The 13,108-nt window shown below is 38.5% G+C and overlaps 1 long non-coding RNA gene across 2 annotated transcripts; it reads left to right on the forward strand.

Annotated features, from left to right (window-relative positions):
- The first annotated feature begins 4,157 nt into the window (after positions 1 to 4,157).
- LOC136671447 (uncharacterized) lies at positions 4,158 to 7,245 on the forward strand. Of its 2 annotated transcripts, none has more exons than XR_010795712.1 (3): positions 4,158 to 4,287; positions 6,892 to 6,992; positions 7,137 to 7,245. It is a non-coding gene; the product is annotated as an uncharacterized lncRNA (long non-coding RNA). The 2 variants fall into 2 exon arrangements; XR_010795713.1 differs by lacking the exon at positions 4,158 to 4,287 and adding an exon at positions 6,088 to 6,166.
- Positions 7,246 to 13,108: the final 5,863 nt, after the last annotated feature.

The following is a 13,108-nucleotide window of genomic DNA, read 5'->3' on the forward strand; positions in this document are numbered from 1 at the left end:
GTTGTGTTCAAGCTGCAAAAAAGAAGAACCTTTTTTAAAAATGGATTCAAACATTGTAGATATAGTGCTCACACAAGGTAAAGTGTGTTTCATAAAATGTCAGCCTTGTGCTTACAAAAAAAAGGCTAACCCGTGTCTTCTATATTATTTATAAAACGTGCTCTGTTAACGTCGACTTGGTATGTGTTGTAAATAATTGTTTTATCCATGTTATACGGAGCGCTGTTGGAGTATTTTTCCGGTGAACACATTCACACAAGACTTGAAGTTATGTAAGACACTTCAGACAAAAGGTTAACCCCAACAAAGTTATGCCTTAACCAGCTTTGCATTTGCCGTTACAAATATGGAGCTTTGCCTGGGTCACGGTTTTTTAAAAAAAAAGTAACCTCTGCCGCTTTTGACTCACCATTGAGTTATGCTATGGCTTCAACAGAAATTTTGTGAGTGCTGCGCGCTCTCTCTGAGTGTTTTGTGCGTGCTGCGCGCTCTCTCTGTGTGTTTTGTGCAAACTGCGCGCTCTCGCTGAATGTTTTGTGCGCGCTGCGCGCTCTCTCAGGTTTTTTTTTTTTTTTTTTTTTTTTTTTTTGCGAGCTTTGCGCATCCCTCTGAGTGTTTTGTGCAAACTGCGCGCTCTCTATGAGTGTTTTGTGCGAACTGCGCGCTCTCTCTGAGTTTTTTTTTGCGAGCTTTGCGCTCTCTCTGTGTGTTTTGTGCAAACTGCGCGCTCTCGCTGAGGGTTTTGTGCGTGCTGCGCGCTTTCGCTGAGTGTTTTGTGCAATCTGCGCGCTCTCTGAGTGTTTTGTGCAAACTGCGCGCTCTCTCTGAGTGTTTTGTGCATGCTGCCCGCTCTCTCTGAGTGATTTGTGCGAGCTTGTACTTTCCACTTCGGACGTCAGTCGCATGCTGAGCAGAGTGAATGCATGGAAGGTAGCTGGCCCTGATGGTGTACCTGGCCGGGTGCTAAGAGCTTGTGATGTGGAACTTGCGGGTGTCTTCACTCACATCTTTAATGTTTCGCTTGCCCAGGTAGCTGTACCATCTATCTTTAAGTCAGCCATCGTTGTGCTTGTGCCTCACTCACCCCAATAATTTCCAAGTGCTTTAAAAGACTAGTTCTTTCTCACTTGAAATCCTGCCTGCCTGCTACGCTGGACCCACACCAGTTTGCTTATCGTAGCAACAGATCCACCGAGGACGCTATCTCAACAGCACTACACACTGCACTAACCCACCTCGCTTGGAGGCATAAGGAAGCATAAAGTAATCTAAATCTCCCTGGTAGGCGGCTGCGTTGACCTTGGACCTCAGAAAATACAGTGGACCCACACCATCAGATGACATGGGACCCCAAACTGCCACTGACTGTGGAAACTTTGCAGGGTACCTCGAGCAACGTGGATTCTGTGCCTCTCCTCTCTTCCTCCAGATTCTGGGACCTTGATTTCCATAGGAAATGGTCCTTGGTCTCCCAGGACCAAGATGGCATCGCGATCACACTGCGAGGCTCAGCGTCTTACCGGTTTTAGTGATGTTATACTTCTGTACTTAGCTATCTCCAGTTTTCTTGCACAAATAACTCTTGCGAACTACAGTTACGACAGACAGACACTTTTGGAAATTAACATTCACCGCACAAACACCGGATTCAGCATCGGTTTGACTTTAACCAGCTTCAAAACAACACCCCTCCCCCATCTTGGACTGTCCGATTATCTTTCTTTGTTCCTGCTTCCCAAATACACTGCAGTCATGCATAGGATTAAGCCTTCAACCAGAACTGTAAAGATCTGGATGGATGGGGCTGACTCCTTCCTTCAGCAACAGTTCCAGCACACCGACTGGAGTGAGTATGCTGCCCGAGCCACCACAGTCTCACACATCCACTTGGACACCTACACTAACTCTGTCCTGAAACAAATCAACAAGCGCTCAGGGTACAAGAGTCCTCTGTACCGCCCACTGGGGTTGCTGGCAATATGAAGAGACTAATAGCTATAGCCAAGCACTGCTACAAACGCCGGATTGAGGAGCACTTTACCTCCTCTGACCCTCGGCGTACGTGGCAGGGAATACACGCCCTGACTGACTATAAACCAACTAGCTTTGTTCCATCTACCAACAGTGCTTCAGTCCCTGATGAGCTGAACAACTTCTACGCTCGTTTCGACCAGATGATATTGATATCTTCAATAAATCTTCCACCGACGACAACCCACTTGTACTTTCCACTTCGGATGTCAGTTGCATGCTGAGCAGAGTGAATGCACGGAAGGCAGCTGGCCCTGATGGTGTACCTGGCCGTGTGCTAAGAGCTTGTGCTGTGGAACTTGCGGGTGTCTTCGCTCACATCTTTAATGTTTCGCTTGCCCAGGCAGCTGTACCATCTATCTTTAAGTCAGCCATCATTGTGCCTGTGCCTAGGCATTCTACTGCTTCAGACTTTAATGACTTTCGACCTGTAGCACTCACCCCAATAATTTCCAAGTGCTTTAAAAGACTAGTTCTTTCTCACTTGAAATCCTGCCTGCCTGCTACGCTGGACCCACACCAGTTTGCTTATCGTAGCAACAGATCCACCGAGGACGCTATCTCAACAGCACTACACACGGCACTAACCCAACTGGACTGTCAAAACTCATAGGTGAGTATGCTGTTCATCGATTTTAGTTCTGCATTCAACACAGTGATTCCGTCTATGCTGATATCCAAACTCAACCATCTGGGTATCAGCACATCACTCTGCCACTGGATTTTAGACTTCCTGTCTAACAGACCCCAATCTGTTAGATTAGGCAACCTTCATTCATCAACCATCACCTTGAACACTGGCGTTCCACAAGGTTGTGTTCTTAGCCCGATTCTGTACTCTCTCTTCACCCATGACTGTGTACCTGCCTATGGTTCAAACACCATAGTCAAATTCGCAGATGACACCATGGTGATAGGCTTGATTACAGACAATAATGAAACGCCCTACCGGGATGAAGTACAGCATCTGTCCTTGTGGTGCCAAAACAATAACCTAGTACTAAACATGCTCAAAACAAAGGCGATCATCATGGACTTCAGACGGACTAGGAATCAAGCTCACGCCCCCATTTACATCAACGGAACTGCAGTGGATCAGGTGTCCAGTTTCAAGTTCCTTCGAGGACATCTACCATAAACGCTGCCTGGGCAGGGCACGAAAATCACTATAATATCACTACTGCACTTTATGTAAATAATGTAATATATTGCACTTCTGGTTAGATGCTAACTACATTTCATTGGCCCTGTACTTGTACTCTGCACAATGACAATAAAGTCGAATCTAATCTAATCTAATTTACTTTAATCAGGGAACATAACTTTGGACCACTCAGGAGCAGTCCAGTCCTTTTTCCTGACGCTGTCTCTTGTTCAAGAGTGGCTTGGCATAAGGAACATGACAGCTGAAACCCATGTCTTGCATACATTCAAATTTTATGACCAGCACCTGTATGTGCTTGTATAATTTTAAACTACTGATTCTTAACATTGAAGTTGCCCAGAAGCTCTATTGCAACTCTTCGCTTCCACATTAAATTACCTGACGCTGGATTATAACTTACTTCTGAACGTCATCGTTCCATTATCTTGGGCATGATTTTAATGTGTGAGCAATCTTTTTGTGCTGACTATATGCAGGTGTATTGTTTAACATTCGGATTCTGACTGGTGTTCGCTCAGAAGCTTTTACATTTTTCGCTTCCACCTTAAGTAATGCAGCAGTAACGTTAGGTAACTTGAAAATTTGAAAGTAAGGCGTTCGGACAAGAGTTTCAGAAGGGCAGGCTGGCTCACTGTGGTTACGTGTTTGTCGGTTTACTGGCATTATAAATATATCAAAGATAGTTGGAAACTTTGTGAAAGGACGTTTGTGTTGCCTTATCAAAGTAGCCAACACTTTAAAATGTTAATGTCTATGGATGTTGGGCATGTTAAAAGTATTAAAAACATTACAAAACACTTCAACGAATGATAAATATATACGCCATCCCAATCCCAATATATTTGCCTGTAATGGAATGTAATGGAATATATTGGAATCGAGACGTTCCGGGAGCCACCTGGTGGATTGATGCAGAATTGCGGGTAAAAGGCCCAAACTTTGAGGATTTTTAGCTCCCACCACGTGTGCCCAGGACCCGACCCCGGGCTCTGCAAAAAAAATCGTCTAGGGTGCGCCGCGCGCTAGGCCGATAAGGTCCACCAAGCAGCGTATCATATATGTGGATTGGGATGGTGTGGTACTACGAAGAGGTAAGCAACTGCTATTTTCTCGACTAAATGGCCTTTCGGACCTAAGACCCCACCACCACCTGTTAGGTCTAAATGGAATTGTGGACACATACTCCCATTTGTGGCCAGATGGTAGTATGTCAGTGTAGTTTTTATTTATTTTTTATTAAGTTAATGCAACATATGATTGGTCATTTGAAAATGGTACTCAGGCAGCTAGTACTTAACCTTTTCCATGTTACATATTTCAGATTATTCCAATTTTGGACATTTCAATTCCAACATTACTGATTATACACAGAGTCTTGTACAAAAAAGAAGGCATGGGTTTGAAAACGTTCAACGTACACATGTATCATTGTCACAAGCATTTTAAAATGTGCACTGTGTACACATTTGAATTTGATATGTATTTTTGAAATTGTGATGGAGAAAATAAGGACAAGTATTAAGAATTGAAATCTAACAGAGCATTTGGAATCAGAAAGTAGTTTATTTAACCTTAAGGTGGTCAACATACAATAGCAGAGAGTACTATGTGAATGTGGACAAAGGAGATGTTTTCACAGAGATATTTATATAGGTAGTTTATACGTCATAACCATAAGATAATCACTCGATGTTTCTGCAAGCTTAGTTTCCTTAGAGACATCTCAGTTTGATATACAAGATGTGGTTTGTTCTAATAAAGCATTGACCTCGAGCTGACCTGACATACACTTAGTTTTTGAGCTCTGTTGACGATTAGAAATGAATATACTGACAAACAAGCAGACAAGTTCTTTCAACAGAGACATATAAAAATTACCATTACAGAAATATCTGAGTTTGGATATCCCTATCTTACTAAGAAAAGTCGACAAGAAATGTTGTAGAGCAAATCAAAAGCTGTTCAGCAACATATAGCAAGTTTTGGTCCCTTGTGTACAACCAAAAATACAACCGCAAAGTTGCTTCAGAATATAGTGCACCTTGTCTGCCCACTGCAACGGGCTTATCCGCGCTATATTTTACCAGCCGTAACTACGAAACCTCATGTAATTCTACACACTTAGAGCAGGCCAAGCCATTTAAAATGAAAATAACCTGTTTCCAAATTGAATTATACAAGAACAAGTATAAAAACAACAATAAAGTAATTTTCACTATTAGAATTAACTCACACATCCATTCCCCTCATTTTCCTTCAGAAAAGGGTACTTAAATATCAGAGCTTTACACACTTGCACATACTCATTTGTACACTCTAAAAAGTGTATTTGGGCAGTAGTTCCTATTATAGACTTATTTACATTAACCTCAATTAATTCTTTTGCCTTAGTTCCTACAACTTACTTTCATGAGTTCAATTAACTTAAAAGTCACACATTTTATCTCAAAATAACTTTTTACTTTGAGACTACGTGAAACAATTAAGTTTAAAGCAGCTTTACGTCTGACGTCATTACGTAAGCTTTGCGCGAGGCAGATCTCTGGTACCGACAACAGGTGCGCCCCGCTTTTTCTTCCGAACATCGACGGTCGACGTGACTCGGATAAAACAGTAAGTATGCTACCCACCATAACCAAACATTTAATAAACCTTAAAAAAAAAAACAGACTGCACTGTAAAAAATCTAACTTCAAATTTAGTTGATTATACATTGAAATAGTGAGTTGGGAATAGAACTCAATTGTGTGATAGTTCATCTAACACGAAATGTATTGTTCTGATCAACCTGTAGGCACAACATAAAAAATGTGTTGAGAAGATTTGTTTGGAAAAGTTGCTGATTAAGATAAACCTGCGCATGCTCTGTTCTAGTCATGCGCATGCTCAGTGGGAGGTTCGGGAATACGCGCGAAGGACGGTTGATTCCTCTTTGTTGTGGCTCGAAGTTTGGAGAAATTCAAGATTGAGGTAAATAACTAGTGATAGTTCACAAAGCATTTTAAAGTTACGTTTCTAGTTTTAACACTATCTTAAAGCCGTGAATATGTGAGGGAAGTTGCCGTGGCATTGTTATATTAGCTAACTTTGCCAACTCGACTGAGCCATGGAAAGTTTGAATATGAGCCGTTTGTTTCATTTAATCAAATGCCCAACGTAACAGACTCAAGCAGGCTGTAACAAGCCTGAGCGCTTTCTTTATGTTCTATTTTGAAAATGTTATGTATCTTGTTGGCTGGCTTTTTTCCATTCCACCTTAAATACCGGAATAGGTAACGCTATATTGAGCCTCCTCGGTGTTTGTTGAGCTGTTTAAGGTAGAACGGAAAATTCAGGATGCTGACTACAACAACGCTCCTTTAGTCTGATATCATTTATATGAAAGCAGCAGGGTGTTATTACAAGATTAAGCCGTCAAAGATACAAAAATATCCGTATTGTCTGAATCAGACCTACTATTTGTTTTTTGTTTTGCTTTTGAGAAGTTCGTAGGTGTCTAACAGCACTAGCACTATACCTAACATCGTCTGTTTCTCAAAACATTTAGCTAAATGTAATATATGTGTGTGTGTGTGTAAATAAATTACAAAAACATTAAATAACGTTACATAGAGTTTGTGGTTCTGTAATTGCATTTACAAACTATAATTGTGTACAATGACAATACTAACACTAATATTGTTTTCATTTTCAAGGAAAAAAGGGATACATTAGATGAAGTGCAAAATCTGCTCTTTCACAAGCCAAGACACAGACGTTGGGTTGAAGCACCACAGAGTACGCCATGGATTTCATGGTACACGCTGGCCCTGTTTTCACTCCAATTGTGTGTGTTCCTTGATATGTCGTTTTTCAAAATTTCACAGTAAATTATCTACATGTCACCAAAGTTCTACCTTCAAATGTGATCTTTGTGATTATAAAGATGTTTGCGATATAGCCCTGCAGGGCTGAGTGAGGATTCCTTGGAAGAAGAGAGAAAGGCAATGAGGGCTGAGATAGATAAAAAGGGTCCAAACATTTTCTTTACGGTGGAAGGAGCTTGTTGAGCAGGAACCTCTGGTTGGTCTGGTTCGAGAATGATGGCCAGCACTGTTCTTGGAGAGTCAGGTGAGTAGTGTTTGTTTGCTGTACTTGTGACTCTGGCCCATTTCAGCATATTTTTCTTTTTATAGTTTTTGTAGGATTGTTTCACACTGCAAAACCTAGTGTGAACCAATCTAGTTTACTTGTCTAAAATGATACTTAACTTTTTTTCCCCAGAACAGTTCCAAAACTGTTATAATGCGAAGTCATCAGCTGTTTGGATTATTTACTTATTTTTTTAGTTATTTACTTATTAACCAAGAAGCGTACAGCATTGTCCAACCACAGTAATGTTATTTAAAGGCAACAAGTTTTATCGCGCACAACATTTGTCACGAAAGCGTCCCAAAAGAGCAATTTTCCTGTGGGCTATTTTTTTGGCCTTGGGATGACGGGATGGTTTTTGTCTGGATCCCTGCATAACTGTTATCAACTGAATCAGTGTTTGTCTAGAAATGTTCAGGCTCTGTACGTAATGACTGATAATCTGTATTCTCTATTGTTTACTCCTCTCTCTCTCTAGATATGCAGTGAGTTTCGTAGAATAACTGCCATCAACCTGAAGAGTCAGTTTCATGATGCACTGGACACATGTGCCAAAACTCCTTAAACTGTACAGGAGTAGAAGGGCAGCCTTTGGAGGAGATGGGATGCATCTGTAGTATGTTTAATGCACAAGTTTTTGTGAAAAACTAAGTTTGTGAGGTTTTCACAATAAAATTTTAAAATATTCCATTTGTGCAATGTAGATTTATTATTTTAACCAAGTTGAATTTCTGAGTAGCGTAAAGGTATTTGACTCCTATTTGCAAAACTAAAATAACATGCTAAAAAACACTTTTAAAATTATTTAAATGTAAGCTGTATTTTAAGTACACTGTAAAAAGAAAACAGTTGATCCAACTTAATTGAATTGCTTCAATTGGTAACAAGTAATTCAATTAAGTTTATCCAACTTAATTGTTTAAGTTTAACCTTAAAAAAATAAATTGAAAAAACTTAATTGAATTACTTGTTACCAATTGAAGCAATTTTCTTTTTACACTGTATAGTGTGAGTGATAATGTAATGCTCAGTGTCACTTCGTCAGCAGTCATGGGGGTCCAGGTGTATGGAATGGCGTTGGTCTCTTATAGAACAGCGTTGGGCTCTAAACGTGTGAACACATGCTCGTTAACACGTTATTAAAAATTTGCGTGTTGACACGTAAAATTTTGTCGTGATAACGTGACCAAAATTGACACGTTTACACGCTTCTTAAGGTTTTCGCCAATGGGAGGCCTCAAATCCGGGCGTACTTACATATTCATGATAGGATTTACATCACACCCTGTAGCTGACACGAAACATAAATCCTTTGTGAACGTAGTCCCTACGTTTCATCTGAATTATTCATAACATAGTGAGCTAAGCACTGACCTGTGGCTACGTTGAGCCCTACATGAGCAGTGTGAAGACAGCAATACTAGTAAGCTGTTTATGTTTCACAATAAAAAAAAACTGTTGTTTAGTACCTTAAAATTTGTAAACATGCATATTATTATATAACTTCATTCATAACATGCTCTAAAGCTTTTCATAATTTTATAAGAAACAAACATCACTATTCACTCACACTGTGTGTGACACATACTGAGGCGTAATTCATTCACATTGATAAATTATGTGCATTCTTTTAATAGCATACTGCTAAACAATACAGTGTCAATACAAACCCATAGTGAAATTAACTTTCCAGATCCTCCTCTTTCTGTAAACATGTATACTATGTGTAAAGATACATTAATTTACTCATGTGTTATTTAATTATGTGTATGTACTTATATATGTTAAGAGAGGATAAATCTCCTTCAAAATTAAATTGAACAAAAAAATCTGAATTAAAAAAGGGCTTTTTTCAGCAGTAAATTCAGTGGTGGTTGAAGTGAGGGGTATATATATATATATGTGTGTGTGCGCTTTTAAACGTATTTATGTTTATATAAATATTATGTTTGTATAATGTTTATACAAAATCTCATAAACATTGTTCAGAACATTAAACACTGGAATTGTTTCCGTTATTTGGTAAGTTAAGGCTTTATGTTGTTTCAGCAATAACGCCATACACCAGTAGGTGGCAGTAAAGCATCATGATTCACGAAATACACAAACTTAACGTGTTAACACGAAATTATACGCTGCGTAACACGGAGAATCCAACACGTTTAGAGCATAATTTAAAACAGATGAAAGAAAAAAAAACAGGAATTCAAGTTTATAAAATGTATTGGACTAAAAACAATAAGCTCGTAGCCTACTTAGTGTATACTCAAATACCTACATGCAACATTGAGCCATGCTTTGGTACTGCGTTCTTATAATGTTTTTTGTGAATTGACTACACTCGGCTCAGAGTCACAGTCAGAAAACAGCGTTGGCCCACAGCAGGCTCAGTGTCACTTTTCTGAGTGTTCTTCGTCAGTAGTCATGGGGGTCCAGGTGTATGGAATGTCGTTGGTCTCTAAACGTGTTGGATTTGACCATGTTTTTTTTTTTATGAGATTTTGTATAAACATTATACATATATAAATACGTTTTAAAGCACGCACACACACACACACATATATATATATATATATATATATATATATAAACCCCTCACTTCAACCACCACTGAACTGCTGAAAAAACCCTTTTTTAATTTAGAATTTTTTGTTCAATTTCATTTTGAAGGAGATTTATCCTCTCTTAATTTATATATAGAAGTAGATACACATAATTAAATAAAACATAAGTAATTTAATGTATCTTTTAACATATACATGTTTACAGAAAGAGGAGGATCTGGAAAGTTAATTTCACCATGGGTTTGTATTGACACTGTATTGTTTAGCAGTATGCTATTAAAAGAATGCACATAATTTATCAATGTCAAATCTCAGTATGTGTCACACACAGTGTGAGAGAATAGTGATGTTTGTTTGATATAAAATTATGAAAAGCTTTAGAGCATGTTATGAATGAAGTTATATAATAATATGCATGTTTACAAATTTTAAGGTACTAAACACCAGAGGTTTTTTATTGTGAAAAATTAACTTCCAGTTGCTATGGGGATCAGCTTACTAATATTGCTGTCTTCACACTGCTCACGTAGGGCTCAACGTAGCCATAGGTCAGTGCTTCGCTCACTATGTTATGAATAATTCAGATGAAACGTAGGGACTATGTTCACAAAGGATTTATGTTTCGTGTCAGCTACAGTGTGTGATGTAAATCCTATCATGAATATGTAAGGATTAGTTAAATGCTGTTTTAACTACAGTAACTGAAAAATATCACTGGTGAACAAGACAAAATACATATTCAATTATAACTGATATCACAACAAAAATATAGAATTAGAAACCGTACATAAAAACCCAACCAAAGTGTAGTGTAGCGAAACTGGTGGACTCTCTCTTTGTCTGTGTGTGGATGGATATAATCTCGGTGTGGGGACTAAAACTTGTTTACAGACTCACATTTTTAGTTATACAAATACACGCATTTTTGTGTGTGTACGATTGTTTACATGTGTAAGGAAGAGACGTTATAAAAAAATAACTAAATACTCTATAAAGGACTTAAATCCAGGATAATAAGTCTGAATTAATGAAGACATGGCCCCTGTGCATAACTCGTGCGGGAGCTGGCAACGCCAGCCATGGAGCTTTCCCATTGAAGCCAGTTTGCTACGGTCTCTTTTAAATATCATTTGATTAGAATACAACATTTTACATGTGCTTAATGAATATATTTTTTGTTAAATATTGGTTTTAATCATAACATAAATGTGTCGCTTTGTCAGTTACCAAAGTTACATCAGCCAGTAATGTTAAGCTACAACCCGGTCTCACACCTACTCGTGATATAGTAGTCTGCAATTCGTGACATATCGCATATTTTCAGCATGAATTGCAGTCTCCTATATATGTGACTATACCACGAGTAGGTGTGAGACCGGGTTGTAAGCTATCACTACCTCAGGATGTAAAGGTCTTCCATGTGTCTTAGCAAATTGCAAATAATTTAAATAAATGTTTTACAGTTACTGAAAGACATCTACGAAGAAATGTACTGCTTAAATTTTAATTGTTATTTTATTTTATTTTATTTTTTTTACAGAATATTTGTATGTTAGCATCTGCTAATGTTAGCTAGCATCCAGTTAAAAGTTCTCCTGTTCCACCTTAAACAGAGTGACAGTTATTTTCTGATGAAACAAGAACAAAAAGTAACTGCTTCAGCATTTAAAAAAGAACAGAAAACTCCAGTATTGTGCTTGTAAATAGGGATTAACATTTAGTGCTAGTTTTGCTATGCTGTGTGTGTTTTGAAAATAACATTGTGTTTGGTATTTAATATGCAGACTTTTAACTTTGGGAATTGTGTCAGTATAACAATTAATTTATGTTTTGTATTCTTTATTCCAGATTGCAAACATATGTTCCTGCACTTTTTTAGACTTCTGTTTTTTTTTTAAACTTCCTGCTATATATATTGTGTTGAAAAAAAAGCGTATTTGACAATACAAGAAATTGTATAAAACTTTATCTAGACAGTATAATAATTACATTAAGCAAGACCATACATATTTTTGCACAAATCACTAATATAAGCCTTTTAAAATTCTAGTCAACTGAATGGAGAAAAAACACATAGGGAAGAAATATGAGCATCTGCAATATCTTCAGACCATTCAGCTATTTATTATAATGTTTGTAACAGCTATTTAATACTAAAATTTAATTCAAATCAAATCAAATTGTATTTATATAGCGCTTTTCACAACAAAAAGTCGTCACAAAGCAGCTTTACAGAGATCCGGGTCCAAGCCTCCTATGAGCAAGCCAGGGGCAACAGTGGCAAGGGAAAACTCCCTCAGCACATGAGGAAGAAACCTTGGAAAGAACCAAGACTCATACGGGGAACCCATCCTCCTCGGGTCCACACCGGAGACACAACAGAGAACAGAACAGAAGTAAAAGTGAAATGATGACAGATGAAGGGGTTATAGTAATGTAAATGTAGTATATTAGTGATGTATGAGTCTGAGGAAGGAGAAGGTGATCAGGGATTCTGTGTGAATTAAAAGTAGGTGCAGAGTTAATCTGAGGTAAAACAGCATGGCCAAGCATGATAGTGTAGATGAGACAAGGCCAGGATCTTGTACAGGATACACAGGGGCTGGATCAGGGCAACACCTGGAGAGCAGCAGGACATCTCAAAGCATGAGAGAGAGACAGGAGAAAGAAAACCAGACAAAGGGAACAAAAAAATACAGAGATTAGTAGGGTCATGGTAAAGAACAGGCAAATTTGTCCTGCGAAAAAAGCTTCCACGGGTCAGGCAAGAGAACCCAGTGACAGACAGCGTGTTGGCGGTTACTAGAAAGCTAACTAAAAAAGCTGTAGCTATGGTAGTATGACAGGGTTAATACAGAACAGTGATAATTAACCTGATGCTGTGTATGGGGAAAAAAGCTTGTTCCATTTAGGGGTGGGGTGGGCGTGGCTAGGTCCCAGAGGAGGTTTCAGAGCACCTGTAAGTCCAAAATCGATGACGAAAGGAGATTCACGGTGAACGTAGTCTTCTAAGACCCACCCACCCTTGAAACTTCTGTCAAAACTCAAGCAAACCACGAAGCAGACTCTGGAGAGATTCCAGAAGCAAAAGACCTTATCAGCAAAATCCAAAAAACAATAATGAAAGCAAAGACTGGCAAAATTCAAATGAAATAATGTCAAATAACTGCAAAGAGTATCTTATAAAAATAAACTTAGCACAAAAAGTAAGGAAATT

The sequence above is a fragment of the Hoplias malabaricus genome, chromosome 16 (genome assembly GCF_029633855.1).
Source record: "Hoplias malabaricus isolate fHopMal1 chromosome 16, fHopMal1.hap1, whole genome shotgun sequence".
Lineage (NCBI taxonomy): Eukaryota > Metazoa > Chordata > Actinopteri > Characiformes > Erythrinidae > Hoplias > Hoplias malabaricus.